Below are 22,796 nucleotides of genomic sequence, written 5' to 3'. Positions count from 1 at the left end.
GGCATTAGTAAATGACTTAGTTGCCTTTAATAAAACCATTTGTTTCATCTGATAAACCTTGCAGAAGGGATTGGTCACCAGAAAGAGCTGAGAAAAAGTTAACTAAATAAAACCAGCGTTTCCTTTAGGATGGTAAAAGAAACAGTGAACTATGGCTCTTTGTAAGCACTGTTAAATGGACTGAAAATGACAAAGTTATGTTTTTAATTAGATGTGAGTAGTGGCCTATATATTCCTAATACAGGATTGACTAAACAGGAGCTTTATTTAAATGTACGGTATTATTCTAATTTATTAAAGTTATTGCATCTGGAAATGTACGATGGTAAATATTACAACATTTGTCAATTTTGCTTGTAAAAACATCATTTCATGAAACAATGGACACCCGATTTAAAACACTCAAAGCCATAAACTGTTATGCAAATTACATGCAGATGATGCAGATTTGCATATATTAAAGAAAAAAGAGAAACAAAAAAATCTTCACAGAACTAAAAGATGAGTCTAGAGATGAGAAACTATTAATTGGTGATGATTTGTGGTGTTAAACTTGACTTGAGAGCTGTCACTTCCAGAATAAATTTTCGTCTTATCAGCAGGCATATGAAGCCTCGAGAAGGCAGCAGTGTCTGTTGGAGCACAATGCAAAACCAAAACGGTGTTGACTGAATCTTAACGCCTGCAAATCATTAATTCAAACAGCACGCTTTAAAAATCTGACGGCGGCCACTTTCAACCTAAAAATTAATCATTTGGGAAAATAAAAGCCTCCTCGGGCCTCCAGCATCCGTGTGAAAATCCTTCTCCCTCTTCAAAGGCCACATGAAAAAAAAAATCCCCTCGTTTCTCTCCAGTGCCGACATGAATTTCTGACTCATTAGCATTTATGCAAATGACTTTCTAATTGCAGGCGTAATGACTCTGGCGTGGGAGATTTTTCAATCCGCCATGTTTTTTTGTTGCTGCATGCTTTGCAGGATGCCCCTTTTTTTGTCTTCATTTCTAAAAACAAAAACGATCCATTCTCTTGTTTCCAGACGCTCATCTGACGGGGATCCTGCTGGAGCTTTATGTAACATTTAGAAAGAGTGGGACACTTTTTTTTTTTAAACAGGCCGCGTTTATCTGAGGCACCGACAAAAGCCAGTTTCTTTTCCTGCTCAGCGCCGCAGTGAAGCTCTGCTACCCGGGTGATTTTTTAATAAAGAAAAAAAGGTGCAAAGGGATGCCAAAGGAGGCTCTAACTTCGAGGTGAGTGGGGTGATCTGCAGCCGCAACTCAGTGACGCCCGTCCAAGCCTGTAGCTCCTCTCACGCAATGCATGCAAGCAGAGTGGAAATGCAAAATGGCAGCACGTGAATAATTATTTTGAGGATTGTAGATTTTATTTTTAATCAAAGAATCAAAGACAATTAAAAAGCTGACTAAAGTTTAATTGTGAAAAGAAAAGCCAGCGCTTGCTCTCATGGGAAAAATTAAAGGTTTGACCTTTGACAGAAATATTTATGACCCAGATCTGCGGAATTTAATGTCCTGCAGTAGAGATGTTAGTATTTATGTAATGCAATACGTTGCCTTTTGTCTCTGTTCACCACGAGACACCTTTAGTTTTTCATTTTCCACCACTGCTCCCAGTTAAATGAACTATTTAGAAAGAAGCTGGTGTATATATGTGTGTGAGTGCAAGTGATGGTGTTGGTTTGGGGGGGGGGGGGGGGGGGGGGGGGTCCTGTCTGGTTTGGCACAAGAAGGCTGTTTGGCCCCCACAGAGCTGCAACAATATGGGCAGATTTTGAGGGACAAAAGATCCAAAGCCTTGAGTTGCAGAGCACGTCTCTGACACTGGGACACTGATGTACTGGGAATACTGGGATGTTACACTGGGAGATGGTCAATCAGAGCACTGGGATGACAACATGAGCTTCTGCAGTGCCTGTGCAGCTGCCCAACAGGTAGCAAGATTTGGAAAATGATTTTTTTTTTCATTATGATTTGGACACAATCATGTAGATAGCTGAAGCCCAAAATACAGGAGATCCCTTCTAACTCTGTGTAGGACAACATATTCTAAGATAAAACTCATAAACGACAGAGTCTGAGGCTGTGAGTCTGTAGTGTGTAATGTTTCTTTGTTTGGATTGTCGTGGAAAGCCTCTGCGATCTCTAGTCATTTCACTATAATCAAACATTCACGCTTCTCGTCCAGCTTTTCATTGTTCTAAAGAGTCATTTGTTCCATGTCAAACCGTGAATAAAAAGATATGATAAATGAAACAAATGCAACACAGACAAAACGACATGTGGCCGTATGAATGCATCCGAACCCGATTTCAGATGAACTGGTTTATGTTTGCCTGCATCTCCTGCAAAGTCTTGGAGAAAAATATGCTGTCGCATGATTTAATCAAGATTTTTATTCACAATATTTAATATCTACCTGGTGCTGAAATACATGGAAAGAACAGGGGCAATTAAGAGCTCAACATTATCACTGGTTCTGAACAGACTGGACAAATGGATTAAAGTGTTAAAATCCTAAACTATACTAACATGGAGGAAGTGTAAAGTCTTTTCACGTTTCATGTGAAAGATGAGAGTGGGGGTCTGGATAGGGTGCTACCTTTAAAAAATGCTGTGTTCTTAAAATTAATCTGTATTTGTGTTTAGTGTAATGTTGAGCGTTTTACACTGAAGGCAGCGAATCCTGCACATTGTGTATTATCCTTGATGATAAATTACCCAAACAATGCACTTCTGAAAAAGACAAAATGCTTCATTTGTGGCGTGTATGTCATTTCTAAGATGTTTATCTATACAATATGATCTTTAAATACATGAAGCCTTTACACAAAGAGTATAAAAAGACAAAAGAGCCAGCAAAAACAGTTTCTTTTCAAATTCTGGATCATTTCCCAAATACTACTTTGTATCCCTGCGCTGTTCCCTGAGTCCAATTTTTTTCTTTCTTTCTCTCTTTGTTTTTTGGCCCTTGGTTTTCATTCATGATAGTCTTTTACATGCTGGTCAGCAGCTAAACTGGCTCACGGAGGCTTTTTAGCTCAGTGAAGAATGTGTGTGGGCTGTAAACACATCCTGCTGCTGGTTTAAACACACAATGTCAGATCCAAATGTAAACAAAGAAAAAGACAAACGCAAGACAGGACGATGCTCTCAGATGGCAGTTATTAGTAATATTGTCTAATCTTGTTAATGCTTTTAAACATAAAAACAAGCACAAAATCTGTTTCTTTTTTCTGAAGTTGAATATACCTGCTACTAGTGGAGCCTTTAGGAGACCTCATAAAGGATGGACAAAAAAACAAAACACTTGTCAGTCAAATGCAGAGCAATAGGCTACACCTGACAGGTGGGAATGCAACATAGTGATCTTTTTAGATTATAGTACAGAAAATAAATGAATTAGAACACACACACATGCACACGCCTTTTATTAGAAACCAAGAAGCATGTAAAAAGATGTTTGTGCACACGCTGGTTTTGTTGGTTATGACTATAAGAGACAAATTAATTTTTTTCAGAGTTCATTATATTTTGCAGTTTTCTGTTAAGATTGCTGGCAGGATTTTACACATCCTTCCAAATGGTGTCATATTTGCGTTGGGGGTAGGAAGCATTGAGCAGAACACTGACGGTTCCTACATGTTTTAATTACGGCTTCTTTTCCTGTCATTTGACGTTGTGGTGTATTTCGGGTGCAGAGTTGCCAGTCACACTCATGTTGCTTCTGTAAGAGACGCAGATCTATTATATGAATCGCATAAAGAGTTGAGCTGATCCGGTAAATGGTTCTGGTACCAGGTGAAAACCAAACCCTACCTCAGTAAAACACTGAATGGGTATACTGTTTTTAACCTAAATGACCAGCTGCACAAGAAAATGCTGACTGGCATTAACAAGCACAAATTCATTAAACAGCTTTGTGTGTTGTGGCAGTCTTACTGGTAGTAGGGAATACAGAACTTTAACTTGTAGAGGCACATCTTAACATTATGGCATTTCTAATTTCTTAATAAAGCAGAAGATGTGATTCCTTTGGTGGTTATGGCATTATTGTGACTATATTCCAATAAGGAACATATTACATTAAATATTTTAGTTACATTTTAGTTGCCTTATGGCTGCAGCTGAAGTCATAAAAAGTTATAAATCCGGTCAAAAAAAACTACTCTGCTGTTAGTCTATTGTCACCAAACTTGCAGTTCAAAATTGTGATTATTTTTCAGTCTTGCATATTAATTAATCTGCAATCCAAGACTGGTTAACCAGCAGAGAAATTCATAAAGTCTTTGCAGAGTAAACTGGTTGGGGGGGAGGAGATTGTGGTGGTGGTGGTGGGAGGCTGGGTTAACTGCTATGCCTTGCAGGAATGGCCTGATGGGTGCTAATGAACTTGGGATGTGCCACCACAATGCTGAGCGGCCCCTGGTGCACCTCGGTGTCCGGGTTCCCATGCAGCCGATGGAATAAGAGGGTTGATGGAGGGGAGGAGGAGAAGTGATGGGGGTTAGGAGGAGGGCGGGCGGCTGGATTGTGCACCCAACCTATTGTGCCCGGTCCTTAGCCCATTAGCCACCACCAACCACTCTTGCTTTCGAGAGCTCGAGACTAGCCTGCCTGCCTGCCCGAACTCGGTAACCAGGCATCGGCGAGGGCGAGAGGAGGGGAGGAGAGAAACAGTAGCCGTATTTAGAGTTTGATCTCCAGGAAAGCGTCCAAAATTTGGAGAGAAAGAAAAGGGGAGCCCGGGACATTGGTAGGCAGGGAGAACCCCCTGACAACAAACCCGGGCCTGACAAAGTTGTCTCTTTGGCAGTCGCGCCTCCTATTGAACCAGTAATTTATTCAAAGGAGATTTTTATCCCCGCGATCTAATTATTATGATAATCAAGTGACCCAGACCCCCTTTCTTGGCTCTTGTCTGCGGGCTCTGGGCTCGGCGGTGACAGTAAAAGCTGATTTGCACGGTCTTCACCCCCTGGTCACATTCCTGGACTCCTCTGTATCAAAGACGTAGACAATGAGAATAGTGGATGTGCGCACTTGATCCAGGCATGAGCGGAGGCCGCAGTCTCCGCCGGGGGCTTTGTGTCAAATGAATACTAGTAGCCAGACAAGATTACACGAAACTTTTTATAATCCCCACATGGTCCAAAACGACGCTCACAACGACACCCTTGATATGTGAAACTAAATAGACCTGAAATAGAGACAGCAGAGACGATGCTGAATATTTGATTGAGCTGATGATACCAGTTTATAATCAATTAGAGAACTGATTATTAATATGATGACCAAATGTCATGCAATATAAGGAGTGTTGCCAAGATTTTGGTATCTGTAGTCTCAAATATGACGTCGAATAAAGCCATTCTACACTAACTCAGATTATTAGTTTCGAGGATTCTTTTTTATCATTGAGGACAGAACTTGAGCTTGAATCCTTATTCAAGACCACTTATGCTTTCATTTTTTTAGAGGGTGGAGACAAAAAAGCAGACCTGCATCGTGTCATAAAGGGGAGGGCCTTGGTGGTGGTAGCCTATATGTTTTTAGAGCAGGCATGTTTTGAGTTCATATTGCATCTGACGAGAGGAATGGCGAGTACCGGGGACAGCGCGGGGAGGAAGGGGGGAGGCGAGATCCACCTCCGAGAGAAATAATGGGGATGATAATAAAACAGGGGGAAAACCCGTCCGAGGGAAGCTGAATGGATGGAGCAAGGCAGACGTCACGGCCAGCCGCAGCCATGAAGACCGTGCGGTCCAGCCTCCGGCAACTCAGTTGGTCTCCATCTCCCGAGCCGCACGCTTCTCGATTTTGGAGAGCGGACGCCGCGGAGACTCCCAGGCGACGGCGTGAGTATCAATATAATCTGTGTTTTCTCCAAAGGGGGGAAGGTGAAAGCGGTTGGGGATTAGCGGCGAAAATCACGGAGGAAAGACCGTTCGCATCCGCGCCGTGCACGCCGCCGATCTGCACGCATAACGGAGCAGGATGCACACAGGCTGGATGTGTCAGCAGCAGGCGAATATGGGCGCTGTGTGTTTGAGCAGCAGGTCCTGGGCTCTGAATTTACCGTTATTTTTGTTTCTGTTTTGATGCTCTGATGAGGGTAAAGTAGGAGGTGATGTTTCACTCACAATGGCAGCTGTTGAGAGGAAAACCAAGTGGCAACTCAGTGTTCATGACATTTTGTCTCTTAATTCAGTGTGCTTAAAAAAATACAAATCGATATTGAAAGCTTCAGAAAGAAAAATTATGGGTTGATTCACTTAGTAGAATATGGAGTAGTGCACAGGTGGAAAGTAACAGCTAAAACATGTGGAAACAAACCTGCACTGTGGAATACGTGTGTAAAAGAGCAACTTCTAATTTGAAGTGGTTTGTCTCTGTTTTAAAGAAAAAGTACTCTTTTTTCAGACCCAGCCTTTATGACGCATTGTGTGCAGGCTTCATACAAAGCGATTCACAGAGAGCCACACAGGCCAAAAGGCGCTTCCAGCCTTGATTTCATTTCTCATACACACCTCCAGGCACTTAGCAGGGTCACTTCTCAAGCTCTGTTTGCTGCAGAAGCGGGAGCTGCAGAGACAGGCAACATATGGCACGAAAACCCAACAAAATTTGACACGATCAGGATGTGGGGAAAAAATTAAATCCTTTTGTGTCTTTTCCCCCCAAATTAAGCCCTTGCAGGACTCTTTGCTACCATGTGGCTCAGATATGAGGATTACTAGCACACAGACCTGCAATGCATGCGTAATAAGACAAAGTGATCGTGTTCACACCCATGGTTGGCGGATAAAGGGATCACAAGGCCAAATATCCAGTCCACACGTGTGCGCCGAGAGGCCTGTACAGAGAACACGTGTGCGCCCCCGGATACATTAGGGGAGAAAAACTGAGGCCGTTGAGCTTTCAGGGGGTTTGAAGCAAAAAGAAAAAAAAGGAGATTATGAAATATTTCACATGATGAACATGAGGGTATTAATTTGTGTGCAGGCTTAGGGAGGAGGGGAGAATTTAGAAAACAACGATTTTGTGCAACCTTTGCACAAAATTCAGATTCATTTTCCAGTTTAAGCCAAAATATATCGGCCACGCAACTTTAGAGTATTTATCTAGCAACACACACACACACACACACACACACACACACACACACACACACACACACACACACACACACACACACACACACACAATTGGCAACTGTGGGGTGGAACAAATAAGGAGAGGATTTCTGTACAGGGCTTTAAATGAAGTTCATATGCACCGTGTATTTTAGAGATATTTGCGACACCACTGTAAAAATGGCAGGTTGTACATTATTGTAAAAATACAGATAACAAAGTATTAAAAGTACTACTGCTGAAGTATCACTCAGTGCACCTTACTTCACCTACTATCGGAGTTTTTGTTTTAAAAAAATATTTTGTCCTTGTCGTGACAAAATAGAATTTTCTGACGATCTTTGCTGGTTAAACGAAGTCTACAATAACCAAAATTGGGCAGTTAGGCTTTGTAGTCATTTTGAAGAGTAAAATCATCGTCTCTTTTTTCCAGGAACCGCTGGAGAGACATTCAGCGGCCTCACAACACGTGATTTACTGTAGGTAATATGGATAACCAGCTCTCACTGTCACTCATATCACCCTCAGGCTTCCGTGGTTATTTTTTCAAAGTTTGATGGAATAATATGTTTTATTTTGACGTAATTGCTTTAAAAAAATACAAGTGTATTTATCTACAACAACAACAACAACAACAATAATAATAATAATAATAATAATAATAATAATAATAATAAATATATGAAGTGCAGACTCAAGTTTAAAATCTAACAAAGAATAAGATGAAGACACTCGAAGCTGCATGTCAAAATCTGGGCTCTTATTTTAAACGTCACAGGATTTTGTCATAGGTTGTGGAAATTACTATTAATTGCGTAATTTCTGCAAAGCCTCATTTTAAGGCGAGTTGCCCTATCACTGCAAAAACAGTGCGTATGCTCATCAGACACAGTGGGCCTGCCTCACCACAGTGTGACTTACACTCTGTTTATTTCTGTATTCATCCTTTAAAGTGGCTTAAAATGTGGGTAAAATACTTTTGCCCTCCTGCACAATTGTCTTTGTTGCCTCCAAAATGCAGTCGCTCAGTCGCGATTAAATGAAACGTTTTAATAGGACTTATCGCGCGGGTTTAATCAGATGAGAACCAATGACACTTTGCAATATGAATCCATTTCTTGCTAATCTGCTCTGCACCTTTGCATATTTTTTTCCACAATTAGAGGCACAGGATTTGTTGACGTCATGCTCATCTTTGGCCAATAGCAGGGCCTGATGAGGTTTGTTTAAATAATGGAGATCAAGAAGCTGGAGTTCCATTTATGCCCTAAACATGCTTTGAAATTTTGGAGAAAAGGGTCCAAACGAAGACTTAAAACCAGGGGTTTTTGGCTCATTTAAACTTTTAAAGAACATATATATATATTTTAATGTTCACAAACTTCATTTTGTGAACACATGGTGTTAATAATAACATCATGAAAGCTAAACACTGTAGGGACAATAAGGCAGAAGACAAAATGATGCAATTGTATGAGATTAACAGAATTATATGGAATGCAGCACTTAGGGGACTACGACTGAAAAAGCAAAAATAACTGAAATAATCCAATGCAGTCTGAACATTTTAAAAATCGTGATTTTTTTTTCCTTTTTCAGCTTGAAAATCATGAAAAAAATATTTATTTAAATGTTAATATTGCACCATCTGCATTCAGAATAATTACCATGAATTACTAATGAGTTAAAAAAAAACTTACTAAACACTAAAATTGAAAACAACAATACTTATTTTATTTTAAATTGATGCTGCAAAACATTTCTAGTTTTCTAGATAGAAATAAAAAAAAGCATTAGGTTATTGTTGTAGCCTTAATTAATGTAAAATATGATTGCATTAAAAGAATAGCCTACTGAAGTCTAATAGTTTTGTAAAAGACTACTTAATAATAAGTGGAAGTTATCTCTTAACATTTAGTTTTTAAATATTCTGATTCACTTAATGTAGACTATAGCTAAAATACATCAAATGAGCTATTAATAGTATTGCATTTTTTGTGTATGTGTGTGAGAGAGAGATTGCATGTATCTGTGTGTATTTATTTCTAAGTCACAGTGTGTAGTTTGATGTTTTCTGCAGTTATCTACTGAACATCTGAAAGCACACACACACACACACACACACACACACACACACACACACACACACACACACACACACACACACACACACACACACACACACACACACACACACACACACATACCTAAATGTGGTACATTTAGGTGTGTGTGTGTATGTTCTCCACTGAAGCAGCAATCTAGGAACTAAGGCATGTTTCTGCTTTTAAAGGTCTTTGCTTTGTCCTTGTGGATTGAAACAAAGGACATTGATGAAGAACAGTGTAATGCTGACAGCCGTCTAAATGGAAACAAAATACTTTGAAATCAAAATATTTTCAGGCATTCGAAGAAGAAAAAGAAGACCTTCTGTAAATTGTAATCAAGAGGGAGAACAATGGCCGGGTGATTTGTTATTTGGTAACGGAGATGTAGCCATCTCTGGTAATGCCAGTCAGGTTGTGTGTTCGCAGGTTTGGGTGTGCGATGAAGACTGAGGATATTGAGTTAGTCTCTCATTCTCTCTCAATATCTCTCCATCTTCCTTCAGTCAGTAAAGCTTTACTTGGTGGTGGCGTTTGTGGGGGAGGAGCCTGCCACAACAGGGATCTGGGCACACAGAGCAGCCTTAATTAGATGGGGCCTCGTGCCATGTGCCACCACAGCATGTGTGAAAGGGAGTGTGTGTGTCTGTGAGTGTTATAGCATAGTCCGTAGCCATGTAGGATAAGATTTGTTTTGTGTGTGTTTAGTTTTGTTTTTGCATGGTCTCTGGACACATTTGGATACTAAAGGGTATGTTTAGCACTTGTTCTTTCATGATATGTAGGAGAATTTTTCTCTACATATATATATATATATATATATATATATATATATATATATATATATATATATATATATATATATATATATATACACATATAATAACCCCCCCGATCTATGCTTTGGCGCCAACCACCATCATTGGCTGACTGCTTTGGCATCAGATAATTTAAATGAAGACAAACCAGTTCCTTTTGTAGTCAAACAGCCGGGATCTTCTTTTAATTTAAAAATGCATTTGGGTCATGGCAGGGGGCGGTGTTTGAAGCCATCACCCTCCTATGGAGCTAGTCAGCGGGTGAGGCGGGTGCGCTGTAGGGATGGGCGCTGGGCTGGAGAAAGGAAGGTTGTAGCCTTAGTTGGTTTGGACTTGCTCAGCAACCTTTTTTTAAATTGGTGCCTCTTGCTGATTGTTTGACTTGTTGGGTTTTTAATATACAGGCGTTACTCACAGGCCAATCAAAGCTTTTGGCGGACAAAGGGAAGTTTCCAATTGGTTGAGGTTGTTTGAGGCGGAGAGAGGGAGCCACATGATGACATCATAAAATAAAGGGTCAGGACATTTAAGGGCTGCTGTAGGATGAGCGAAGAAAAAAGGCCGTAAGCCACAAAAGAAATGCTATGAACTGCTCTTTGATTTTTCTCTCCCTAAAATCAGACTTTTGACATGATTTTTAGCTCCGTCTCAAGTTAGTTTGTAATTCTTAAAATCATTTTATAAAAAGCAGTGGAGACATATAATGATATAATAGGTTTTAATTAACAACCCTCTCCTCTGCTTATAGGTCAGAACTTGGCCCATGTTACTTCGCCTGCAGATTGAGAGGATGGGTAGCCTTAGGGGTTGGTTGTTATCTTTGGTTATCTAGCTGTATGAGTGATGTACATTCTTCATAAAGCTAGATAACCGAAAGTAACAAGAATCCCATTACACTCCTGAAAAGGCATCAAGACCCCAAATGCGCCTCCCTACAAGAAAATGCAAACTTTGCCAGAAGAATTGTAACATGAGAGAAGAAAATGGACTACATTTTAAAGAAGACGGGAATGCGATGCAACAAAAGGTAGGCTGCATGTTTTTCTTGTGTCTTATCTGTTGGTGATGGAATGTGTGTGAATACATGTGTGTGCCTTTTGTTAAACTCAAGTCTGAGGCCCCTTTTTTGATCCATCCGCAGCTCGTAATGCTGGGTATCGTTGTTAGTCATGTACAAATAAATGGGACATTGCCACACATATTTCCTTTAGCTCTCTGTAGCCAGTGGCAGTGATCCATAACAGTAAGGTTGGTACAACAGGATCACTTTTAATCTAATAAGCCCCATGATCCTTCTGTGTGGGGCTGCATGCATGGGTTTAGACTTAGTATCACATGGTTAGGAGTGACAAGCTTGCTAAAAAAAAAACAACAACCCCACACCGATTCACCAAAGTAACTGGTCTCTGATTAGCCAACACCAAGTGACTAAAGGACTTGCCAGTTTACTGGCTAGTTTGGACAACGCTCTATTTATTTGTCTCCATGTAATTCAGTCTTACTGCTTGCATTTTTGGCATTAAGAGACCATGCAATATGAAAAGAATGTGGGCCTTTGAGCTGCATACGGTGCTATGAATTATACATATGTTCCAACTTGGATTGGATTGTGTGAGTTAAGAATGGTCCCTCCGAGTTAATCTGGTCTCCCAACGCCCCACTGGCAGCTAAGCGCACAGACAAGAATTTGTTTGAGGCCAGTTTTGTTAAGTTAGCTGTTGTTGATTTTTTTTCTTCTTCGTTCCACCTACTCCCTTTTTCCTTTTGCATGAAAAGATGTTTAATTTGGGGTCCTGGCCGTTGTTTGATTTGACGTGACAGTTGGCTTGGTTGTGAATGGGCCGTGGCAAAGCCTCCATTGCATGAGGTGCTACCATGTGGAAAGGCCCGATGGGATCTCACTGCTGTGTGTACGTGTTGGGTTCAGAGGGGGAGTGGTCCAGGGGCAATCAAGCAGAAAGTACCCCTAGTGACAAGATCCACGAGTGAGCGAAGGAGAACAATCTCAGCCTTTAGGTTCTTTGCCTGGACTCATGGTGAGGAGTAATTGGTCAATCAGATCTTCAACCTCAAGGCCTCTGATGGCTGATTGAAGGTGTGATTTCTGTTCTGCCCATCAAAGCTGGAGGGTTACTCCTGCTGAGAAAGGCCACTAAGAATTGTATCCTAGGTCTCAAAGCTCTGGTGGTACATAGCGAATTCCACGTGTGGCGTGCTATCTCATTGTGGTGCAGCTAAAACATCACCCTCGGGTTTGGATATATTTAGCTTGACAGGGTACAAATTCTAAACAGTTGTGCAGGACTGAAGTGAAATTACTAAAAGCTTGTGAGGCAACCTTACCTCGCAATGTCAATCTCTTCGAGCCCTGCGGTTGTGCCTGCCTGCTGCATTGCAGGTGCTGAGTGTGACACTTGAGCTTTGGGCTCTGCTAGTAAGAGAGAGGAACGAGGGCCCTGACAGGAAGTGACAGCCAGAGATGTCACCTTCTTGGATGGCAAAGTAGTACCTGGTTCTCTCTCTGTTGTGTTGCTACGTCCCTACATGTCCTTTTCCCCTTTATTTCTTTAGTTTTACAGCGTTGTATGTAGGGCTTTTTATCACATAATGCAACTGATAGATTAATGATTGTGCGTGCCCAATATCCAGACTCCTGTATATCTACACAGGTGTGGTTTGTATTTATGAAATTAGCATATAACAGGTGTAAGGCAGAAACATTTTGTGCATTGTGGAGAATAGTTTTCTCCCTTTGCATCTTTTTTGTGTCAGTTACACTGTTGGGTCTAAATGGGAACTGAAGTCTTGGACAGATTGTGTTTATACCCTAAGCAGTGCCCTGGGAGACGCATGTCATGGTACAAATGCTTTGTTCTGGCTCGGTGTGTGGCACAGTTATATCACTAACACTTCACACTAGGGAACTTAGTGCAGAAACTGTATTAGCTTATGCTTGCCTGAAAACAGCATAAAGATAGGAGAGTTCCTCAAAAACACCTTAGGGCCTTTGCTCTCTCTTTTTCTCTGTCCCATGGCAGTGTTGGAAATAGAAAGAGGGCGCGAGGAGAAAGCATGTAAAGGAAAGCAGCCAGGGAGAGGAAAGAGAAGGAGGAGGGTGGTGGGTTTGTCTTAGCTTTCATGCACTGGGCAAGCAGATTTAGACTCCAAGTGTCAAATAGAAAAACAGCCATTGTGGTCGGGTCCTACTTGCCCCCCCATAAGTAGACTTTACAGTCAATAGAGCTAGTCCACTTGTCACTGAGGGACAATGCACCCCTTTGCCTCCCTTTCAGGCCTGCCGGGTCCGAGCAGCCAGACAGCTTTCTGAATAACCCAGTGATTCTTGGCCCCTTTTCTCTGCCTCTCTTTCTCTTGACGGAACACACCAACAGGGCTTGGAAAATGGCTTCACTGTTGGGCCAGAGTGTAAGGACAGACCCTGTTATTTTCTACAACACTGGCATTCCCTCCACCCCCTTATGCACGCATAGAAATGAATGTATCTTGGGCAGTTGCAAAAGTCAATGGGCCTCCTCAGACAAAGGAGATTAAGTTTGGCAACTTAGCAGTAACAGGTGTACTTTGACTGAGCTCGGACCACACGGGGGGTGACTGTCGTTGTCTTACCCACTTGCTCTGTTTGTCTCCTTGTTGGTTTTTAGTTGCATGGATGTAAAAATTACGTTTGTGTTGCGTTGTCAGAAGACAAGAGCGCCTCAGACCTTGTTGACTTAGAAGTTTTAGTTGAGCTGTCCAGCACAGGCCTCTTATCATTTTCACTGCATTTGAAAACAAAGCTTAGTTTTGCTACATTTCTCCCATGCCAAGTTTTCTCCGAAGGGATTCTGCAGATATCTTTAGAACTCAAGCAGTGCTCACCCAAGGGAGCGAGTTAAGGGTAAACAATGCGGGCACACGGAGAAGAAAGAAGTATCAGAGGGAGTGCGGCACTGCACAGAAGCATGAATACATTTTCACATTTAGAACTGAGACATTGATGTTTTAGGAGGGGAACTATCATTTAAAGAGAATGAAGCCTTTTCTGTACATACCTTCAGTATTTTCAACCATAATAAATCAAGCCATTCAGCATCAGTACAAATAGAGACACTCTCAGAGCCAGAGCAAAACAGTGCATGCATTTGTTTGTTTCAGTCATTAATAAAGCTTTTACTGAGAGCCTCGGTCCTCAGAAAAGCCCATTCTGGTGAAATGACTTGGCAAAGCATCCGATGGAGGGTCTGTTCAGACTGAAGCTGCTCCCGCTCCCATTGTCTAGCTCTCTCTCACACACCTACGAGTCCAGAGTAAGCACACAATTTCATTGTTGCGTGAGCTGTTAATATCAGAGGCTTCACAATAGAGCCCATTCGCCATATTTGCATAAGGCACTTTTCCAACAAGGACCCAGAGAGGGCTTGAAAGCTGGCCCACTCTAGTGCCAATGGCAAAAAAATGTCAAGTGCCAATTAGGAGAGGTTTGCCACCATTCAGCAATACCCCACCCCTGTAGTCCTTCCCCTCCCTGCTTACCCACCCCAACTCTCTCACACTCCAAGTCACCCCTGGTTTTACCACCTTATTCCAATTTCAGACGTGGCCTTCCCCTACTGACACCCAGAGACAAAAGCTGGCTCCCTCCTCTCTGGCTAATGGAGGATCCTTTCTGCTTGGCTCAGAGTATTAGTAAAATCAGACAGCATGGTCCGTTCACCGATTAGTCAGCTTTCTTTGTTGATTACTTTGAATAGGGTTCAAGAACTATGCAAGATACAGAGTCCACCTGCTTGGGAATATTGAACTTAGCAAGCTGGCTGCACTGTGCTACTTTTGTTTTAGACTCCCAGGTTTGCATGTGCAGGTGTGGGTAATTGAGGGAAGGATTGTGGCAGAGACAGACGCTGATTTAAACAATTAACAATTCCCCCTTTCATCTGAAATCCACAGTGGTTGTTCTGTGTTAGTGTTAATGACATTTAGCCACCTAATGGCTTGCTTTAAGCTAGTCGTGCTTATTATTTTGCACGGATGCACATAGAAACATAGAGAAATGCTGCAGAGACACTATTTAAATTTAGAGTGTAGACTTTAAGTCAGCCTTAAAGGCTTAAGGAAAAGTAGATTTGCTACATGAAATCCAAGTTAGCTCAACTGGTGAGCATGTAAAGTACTCAACTACTGTTTATAATTCTATCGATGCTGAAATGCTACATTATTTCCATTATTTCCATGCTTAACTGCAGGTGTCAGATGCAAAGTATGCGGTGGAATGGTGGATTTAAAACATTAACTGTTCTTGAATTTTAGGTGATATATTGTTTATGCAGGAAAAGCCTTTAACATCAAAAACCTGGAAAAAAAAACTTGCATTCTGTAAAAAACAAGGATGCAGTAAATTGAATGAAAAAATTAGGTAATAGACACAATAAAAGAAGGTAATCGTGTTTGCCCAATTGGTCTGGCGTTGTTTTCAGCAGAGCGTTTACCTAACTTACCGCCTCCTGCCACTCAAAAGGATTTTTCTCTTGTCGCTTTTTCTCTTTCTTTCTTTTATTCAATCTCTGTGTCTAGTTTTTTTTTCTTTCCCACCCTTGATTCTCAGATGGTTGGATCTGATTTGCATGCATTTACATAATGAAAGTCATTTGCATGCTCAGGGGCAGACTGTACCATGAGAACAGACATGAAAAGGTGTGTGTGTGTGCGCGCGCGTGCATTCGTGTGTTTGTATATTTTTGTGAACTGTACATGTGTGCTTTTGTGGATAAGCTACATAGTTTAAATGTTCAATTTTACCCTCTGATTTCTCCATCTATGTTTTCTGTGCAGGCTACCACATTACTGAAGGAAAGCTGGCAAAAGAAGACTGAAAAACAGAGAAGGAGGAGGGGTTGTTGTTGATTCTGCCCTCCCTCTCTCCTCGCCCTCCACTGCATTGCCTCTTCCCTCCTCCTCTTCCCTTCCTCATCCACTCCATCCTCAGCAGACTGCCCCTTTTTCCTGTACAGCGAAACGCAGCCCGCGCCACCATCTTAGAGCAACGCTGGCATGAAATGGAAGTGGGAAGACCAGTCAGTGCAGGTAACACACCAAACCCACTGCGCCCGCCATGCTTCATTTTTCTATTGGCACCTCCCTGACTCTCCATCATATCGCAATATCTCCATCTCTCCGTGCCCTCGCGCCTTCTCCGGCGTGATATACCCTCCGTTTTAATTGCCTCTGATACGTTTGTTAATTGCACGACTCATGAGATGCGCTGATGGGAAGGAGGGGAGGGTTGATGTGGGTGGAGCGTGTTTTGTATGTGCGTACACATTAAATCACTCCGCTCTCAATGCCTCTCTCAGGAGGCGTTCAGTGGGCATCTGTCCTCGAAGCGCAAGTTTTTCTTTCCCGTTTGGGAATTCTGATGCCATCCTCACATGCCTGCCCCGACATGGCGGCGCCTGCCATTTTGGAGCTACGATGCAATCCGTGCCTTCTGGACGACAGACAAGCACAGCTGATTACTCCATAAGTTGAGCAGCTTAGTAAGAAAATTTTAGTCACTGAACCTAAAAAACTGTGATATAATATTTAATGATTTTGACAGTAATCTGTGACAGAGGTATGGCTTTTTAAAATAATTCTAAAAATCTCCCTTCAGCTCTTTAAATGAGGTCAAAAGAAATGTCAAGGTGGGCAACATCGGTTGAGTGGAAGTTATGATTCATAGTCTTTTACAGGGACACTGCAGCACATAAAAAGCCCAAAACAAAGCAGGAGAGAGGCAGAAAGAGGCAGAGAGAAAAAATAAAGACAAGATGGTGAAGTTGTAAGAGCATGATTTAGTACTGAAAAGTCTCTCTTTAAGTGAGTGGTGAGTATTGGAGGGCAGTCGGTGCTCAGACAAGTTGAGTATTGTTCTCCTTGCATGAGCTCGTTGTGGTGCGGCATTTCTTCAACCGGGGAGCTCCCAACGTTGAAAACCGCTTAAACCAAAACACCAATTAGGGTTAGCTGGGCTTGATTAAGTAAGATGGCTGGTAAACAATGCTTACTTTTGTCATCTTAACACAGAAACCTCCCTTTGTTTGTGTCTGTGGCGTGTGGGTCAGAGAGACTGTGCTAATGGTAACTTATAGTAGGATGCCTGGGGCTAACAGAAACTGCCACAACCCCCAAGTCAAGGTAAAAACAGCAAAGGAGACTTGGCAAAGACAGGAAACATCTTAACATCAAATTTTGTTTTCTTTTAAATAATTTGGCCAAAAATGTTCAATTATATATATATATATGTGTGTTCTTTAAATTAAATCGCTAATTTTCTGTATTTAGACAGAATACACTGTTAATGATTCCAGTTCCCCAATTAGGTCAAACTAAGCTTAATTAATTTGAATATTTGACGATGCCGCCTTAAGCGAAGGAGTCGCTTGGCTTTCCTGAGAAGTCTTGTGGTAACTGTGTCAAACGCAAAGTGCACTAATCACTGCCAGGCCTCTATAAACAGGTGGTAGATTGAGCAAAGGGGGCCGAGGCCATTCTCAATTTACTGTGTAAATTATGCAGAGCCCAAAACAATGCAAACAGTAGACAGTGGAGTGGCTGGCGTTGGCTAATGAGATGATGAGAAGCCTGGGAGGCCTGCGAGCTGATAGAGGAGAGGGGGTGGGCACGGCTTGTGTCTGGATCGGTGTATTCATGTGTGCGTCTTTGTGCGAGTGTGTGTGAGGGTCTAGAGGAGCTTTGGCAGGGGAGCAGACACTGTCCCGCCTGCACAAACCCCACCGTCAGCACCCCTCCTGCCCAGACTGAGTGCTACAGGGGGAGGGGAGGGTTAGCAGGCAGCTGGGGCACCCTGCCCCCATTGCTCCTGCAAGAGCACCAGGCTTGGGAACCTCGGTGGCAGGGGTCCCCCCAACACTGGCACGTAGGGGGCCCCCAAAAGTCTGGCTGCAAACCCCCATCTCCACCAATCCCCCCACCCCACCGTCTCTTGTCTCCCCAACCATCTCCACCCCTCCTACCCTAATGTAAGGCTCGGGGCCTGGGAAGGACTTCAAGTTCACGGCCAGACCTCCTATTGAGCTGACAGCCTGACTGTTTGCTCAATTCGGCTCCCTATTCAGGACCATACTGGAGGGGGGTGCTGTTGAAAAAAGGTTGGAGGATGCAGGAGGGTGTTGCTAGACAGTGTGGGACACTGTAGCACTGCGATAGCTATTCATTCAGCAAGGGGAGACAAGTAAAGAGCGGGGGGGAGAGAGTGAAGTTGGAGGAGGGGGGTTCAAGTCGGGATGCATAAATAAAAAGTGAGGAATCCAGGCTCAAAGTTTGCTTTGAGCAGTGTGCGCCTCTCTCACACTCTTTTAGACTCTTAATTACCGGCGCCTTCCACTTTTCTCTCTCCCTTTTCTCTAACTACACCCCCCTCCTCATCGCCATCGCACACACCCTCCTGAACACACACACACAAAATGGCAATGGCAATCATTCTCATCATCCTCTCTATCCCCTGGTTTTATTAGGCCACATGCTGGGGCTGTAAATTTACCATTAACAAGCTTATTCACTGTAGTCCTCTCAACAAAACAAGACCATGATGCCAATAACTCAAAGCGACACCAATACCCGAAACTGCCTTTTATGTCGCCAACCTCTACTGTTAGCCACTCCCTGCAGCCCCCACTCTTTCCTCACTGGCAGAGAGCACCCTCACACAGTAATGCTAAATGCCAAGGCTAACGTGATGCTTGTTAATAGCTCAGACAATGGTAATTAGCGCAGTGGTTGTTGATTTAAGCTAGATCTAAGCTAGATGGACGCATTATTGGCTAATTCTGAACTTGGTGACCTGCTATAATATTTTAAGTTGCTTGTCTGAGCTGCTCGAAAATGTAACAGAAAAGGGGGTTTGATGGTCTTCTGAAGTCCAACTTAGCCTAGCTTAGGGTGTGTCACATGCTTCCTCTTTGTATTAGCAGCTTGTAGCGTACCAGGCTCCTGTTAAGGCCTTTCAACTTCAGTCTCAATCCCCTTGGCTGGTACACGAAGGTGTACTTAACTCGGCCAGATTTAGGACACACAAGGAAGAAAAACCTAATAAGTATTTTTTTTCATGTTTAAAGAGCACTGAGAACAAGCCTTCTTTTGATACATAAATTGGACTTCACAGTCCATTGTCTCAAATAATTGTTTTGACATTCACATGATTGGCCTCAAGGTGTGTTTTGACTCATTCTTTTTTTTTTTTTTTTTTTTAGATAAATGTGATTGGTGCAGGGGGATCCAGAATGGACAGAGCACACAAAAGGAGGACGGTGGGACTCCTCCTTCATTCGCTGCCTTTTAGCTGGAGTAAACACGGAGGATGGCGATGCTGTCTGCATGCGAGCCGGCAGTGATTCCTGCCATAACTGTGGAACGCTGTGTATGTCTCCTTGATGCATCGCTCGAACCAACACTCAGCCTGGACTGCTTGTGAATGACTTTTGGTGTTTTAACTGAGCAAACATCATGGACTCCAATCATGGAAACCTGTGGGACTCGTTGGAAAATAAGCAGCCCGAAGGCTGGAGGAACTGCTTGATAATTGTGACTCTTAATTCTTTTATTTGTAGATGTGGCACTGAATTTTGTAATTATTATCCTATATTTGATTGTAAAAAAATATTGTTTAGACATGAAGGAATATAATCTGTCCTCAGCTGTCATAGGCTCCACTTAATGTAGGTTGTATTTGATGATTTGTAGCCCATATTTTGCTCATTTTCTCTTTTGTTATAGTTGCTAGGACTCAAAAGACATGTGAATGTGAGACCCACGGCAGCAGTGAATAATACTGCACTGCGATTGGACAGCTCCGTGTGTCAGCTGACACAATGGCGAAGGAGTGAGCTGTCGTCTTTATACTCTATGCAACTGTTCTCTTTTTTTCCTTTCTTTATTGTTTAGGGGAAAAAAACCTTTTCATATTTATTTTGGATTATGTTTTGAGCCATCAGTTTACAGAAATTCCTTCAGACATCATCAAGAGAAATGGTTTATGAGGTGCTGACGTTCCAGTTATTAATATAGTGAAACAGAAATTACAGTCAGGATGTGTGTGTGAGTGTGTGACAGATGACAGGATACAGCATTTTCATCAGTGGATGGATTGAATCTCATATTTGCAGCTTTCGACTGTGCAGCCATGAGCCAGAGTCTGAGTAAATGTGGACTCAAGCATTTAATATTCCTGATGGTTGGAGTGTGTTTGATCAGCAGGAAGTAGCTCTGCGTGTATACAGAACATGCCACACTATTAAAAGCTGCTCCCTATAGCAGTCGTTGAGGCACAGCAGTTTGGCACATAATAGTTACCTGCTTTAGTGTAATGATACATCTTTGGGTGAGACATGACAAATACATTGGCTTCAAACACTGCCTTAATTTCCTGTTCTTGACATTAACACACAGCGACACACACGCCCGCACACACACATGCACCCAAATGCAATAAGGCAAGTACTATCAGGGCCTAATTCATTCTATATTAATTTTCGGGAAGTGGCAAATTTTTTATTACGATTGATAATCTATGCAAATCTTTTAAATATTACTTTAGACAATCTATGTCTATGCAGCGCTTTTGCAATTGATTCAAGGGAGACTATCTTGGCCTAATTTAGAAAATGTATTCTTTTGATAATCATGCACATCCCAGTGCTCAAGACAATTACTTATCTGCCTGGATAAGCTTGAAATTATGTTTTTAATCTCTAGCAAAAAAAAGTCACTCTTCTGAAATCAGTCCAGAGGCTTGAAAACCATGAATTGTGGTCTAAAATAATTAAATCAGTTGCACTAAATCTCCCTTTTCCTTAAATGTAGATCAAATATATCTATTTAGCTTTGAATAGCATACTGTTTATATAAGCAACAATGTTTGTATTATGCAATCTCATCTTTGTGAATGAGTGTTCACCACACGTGCCTTTGTATGGAAAACTGTTGAAATAGTAATAAAGGTTTACAATGAAAACAATGAAACATGTCTTGTGCATGCTTTTGATCAGTTTTGGTTGCATATCGCTGGCTGGCAGGATCGTCTAGTGATAAATGGAAAAGTACATTAATCAGCCGCATATAGTGCTGAAGTGTCCTTGAGCCGTGGCTGAGCCTGGTCAGCAGTGATGTAATTCACTGAAAGAAAGAAATATAAATGTAAATAACTGTCCTTAAAATGAGAGACAGAAGAGGTTACAGTTTTCTAAAATTAAAAATGGAAAAATCTATAAAAACAAACAAAACCTAAATGTGCTTTTCCTTAATGATTTTGCTGCTTTAGTCACATCTACAGAGAAATCTACCGGAGTTCAGTTTCAGCACATCGTCACTGCCAAATGAAAAGATTATAACAATTCCCCCGAGATCAAACAATTTTCTAAACACCATCAGGGATGTGGGTGTTCATACGCAACCTACACTGGAGAGAAACAGAACAGTTCTGTCCTCTTTTGGTGTAAAATTAATCAGGACAAAGGCGCTCTCTCTAGTAACCAATAAAAATCTTAACCTTGGTGTTTGTTGTGAATGAATGATGATGAATAATAAGCCAGCCACATGTCATTTAACCTGCTGTTATTCCAAGTTTGGGGAAAATAAAGAACCCGTAGCACCCTCACCCTGGATTGTGATAATCTGTGTGCAGCGCTGTCGCTTTGCGAGCTACTGTGTGCTGCACAAAACACTTCCCCTACGTGATTTGCTGTCTGACACCACATATGGCGAATGCGCCAACACCGACATATGGGCCCCTCACAATTCATTAGCATTGTCATGTAAAAAAGGGTAATCCCACTGTAAAACAAATGAAATGTAACCCTTTACAGTACAGGTTGATTTGGCAGCTCTTTTCATTCATTCCCTCTCTTTTATGAAGTCTCATGTAATTCAATGAAAGAGGTTTTTAACGCAGCTTCGATGCACCCCCATGGGTGTCTGCATTCTCGGTTTGTAGCAGCCGAGGCTTTACGAGCTACTCTCCTCTTGTTTACAGCTGCGCTGCACGTTCAAATGAGCCATAGTACACATAAACTCCATGCAAATATTACAATGCCCTTATTAACCAGGGCAGGCGGCAATTACATTATGTCCCAGGCGTTAACATCCAAAGAGCTAGCATGGTCCTCTGTGACAACTCCACTCGCCCTCTGTGTTTCTTGGCTGTGTTATGGCCCTCATAATCTGATTCACAGTTTTTGTCATTCTGCCAAGAGGCAAGCTGCATTAGCCAAGCACTATAGGCTTTAATGAACTGAGTGTCAATGTTAAGCATACTAGAGCAAGCTGGAGTGACGGCGTACAACCGGGCTGTCGTTTGCAGCCATGTTGGATCACAGTCAAAGTTCTAGCTGCTCAGAATTAAAGGTTTGTCGGGCCGCTGAGTAAAAAACGAAAAAGTTGACCCCGCATTTTGCTTTGTGCAGTTGGCATCCTAAATGACAGTAAGTCTTGTGTTTGGGGAGCTGTGTTTATAGCGATGGGGTGTGGCTTCCTTTTGACATATAGCACAAAATGGCTGCTCACAACGGCCAATCATGAGACTGAAGAAATTGATTCCAAGATGGCGTCTCAATGACATTAACATGACTTGGAGCAGATTTAAAGAAAAACTGCAAAGGGGTCCGCAGAACAATTTGATTGACGAGAACACAAGGAGCATGGTGACAAGAGGGGTCCAAAAGTGG

General features: G+C 42.1%; 1 long non-coding RNA gene across 5 annotated transcripts; it reads left to right on the top strand.

The window, feature by feature from the left end:
- The first annotated feature begins 976 nt into the window (after positions 1-976).
- LOC113032281 (uncharacterized) lies at positions 977-21,091 on the top strand. 5 transcript variants are annotated; one of them, XR_003273854.1, is made up of 5 exons: positions 5,532-5,879; positions 7,591-7,636; positions 10,829-11,107; positions 15,910-16,161; positions 19,329-21,091. It is a non-coding gene; the product is annotated as an uncharacterized LOC113032281 (long non-coding RNA). The 5 variants fall into 5 exon arrangements; XR_003273857.1 differs by lacking the exons at positions 5,532-5,879; positions 7,591-7,636 and adding an exon at positions 977-1,254; XR_003273855.1 differs by lacking the exon at positions 7,591-7,636 and having other exon boundaries at positions 5,543-5,879.
- Positions 21,092-22,796: the final 1,705 nt, after the last annotated feature.

The sequence above is a fragment of the Astatotilapia calliptera genome, chromosome 11, assembly GCF_900246225.1.
Source record: "Astatotilapia calliptera chromosome 11, fAstCal1.2, whole genome shotgun sequence".
Lineage (NCBI taxonomy): Eukaryota > Metazoa > Chordata > Actinopteri > Cichliformes > Cichlidae > Astatotilapia > Astatotilapia calliptera.
Note: the sequence above shows the minus strand (reverse complement) of the source record. Positions and strands in the feature narration are given on the sequence as shown.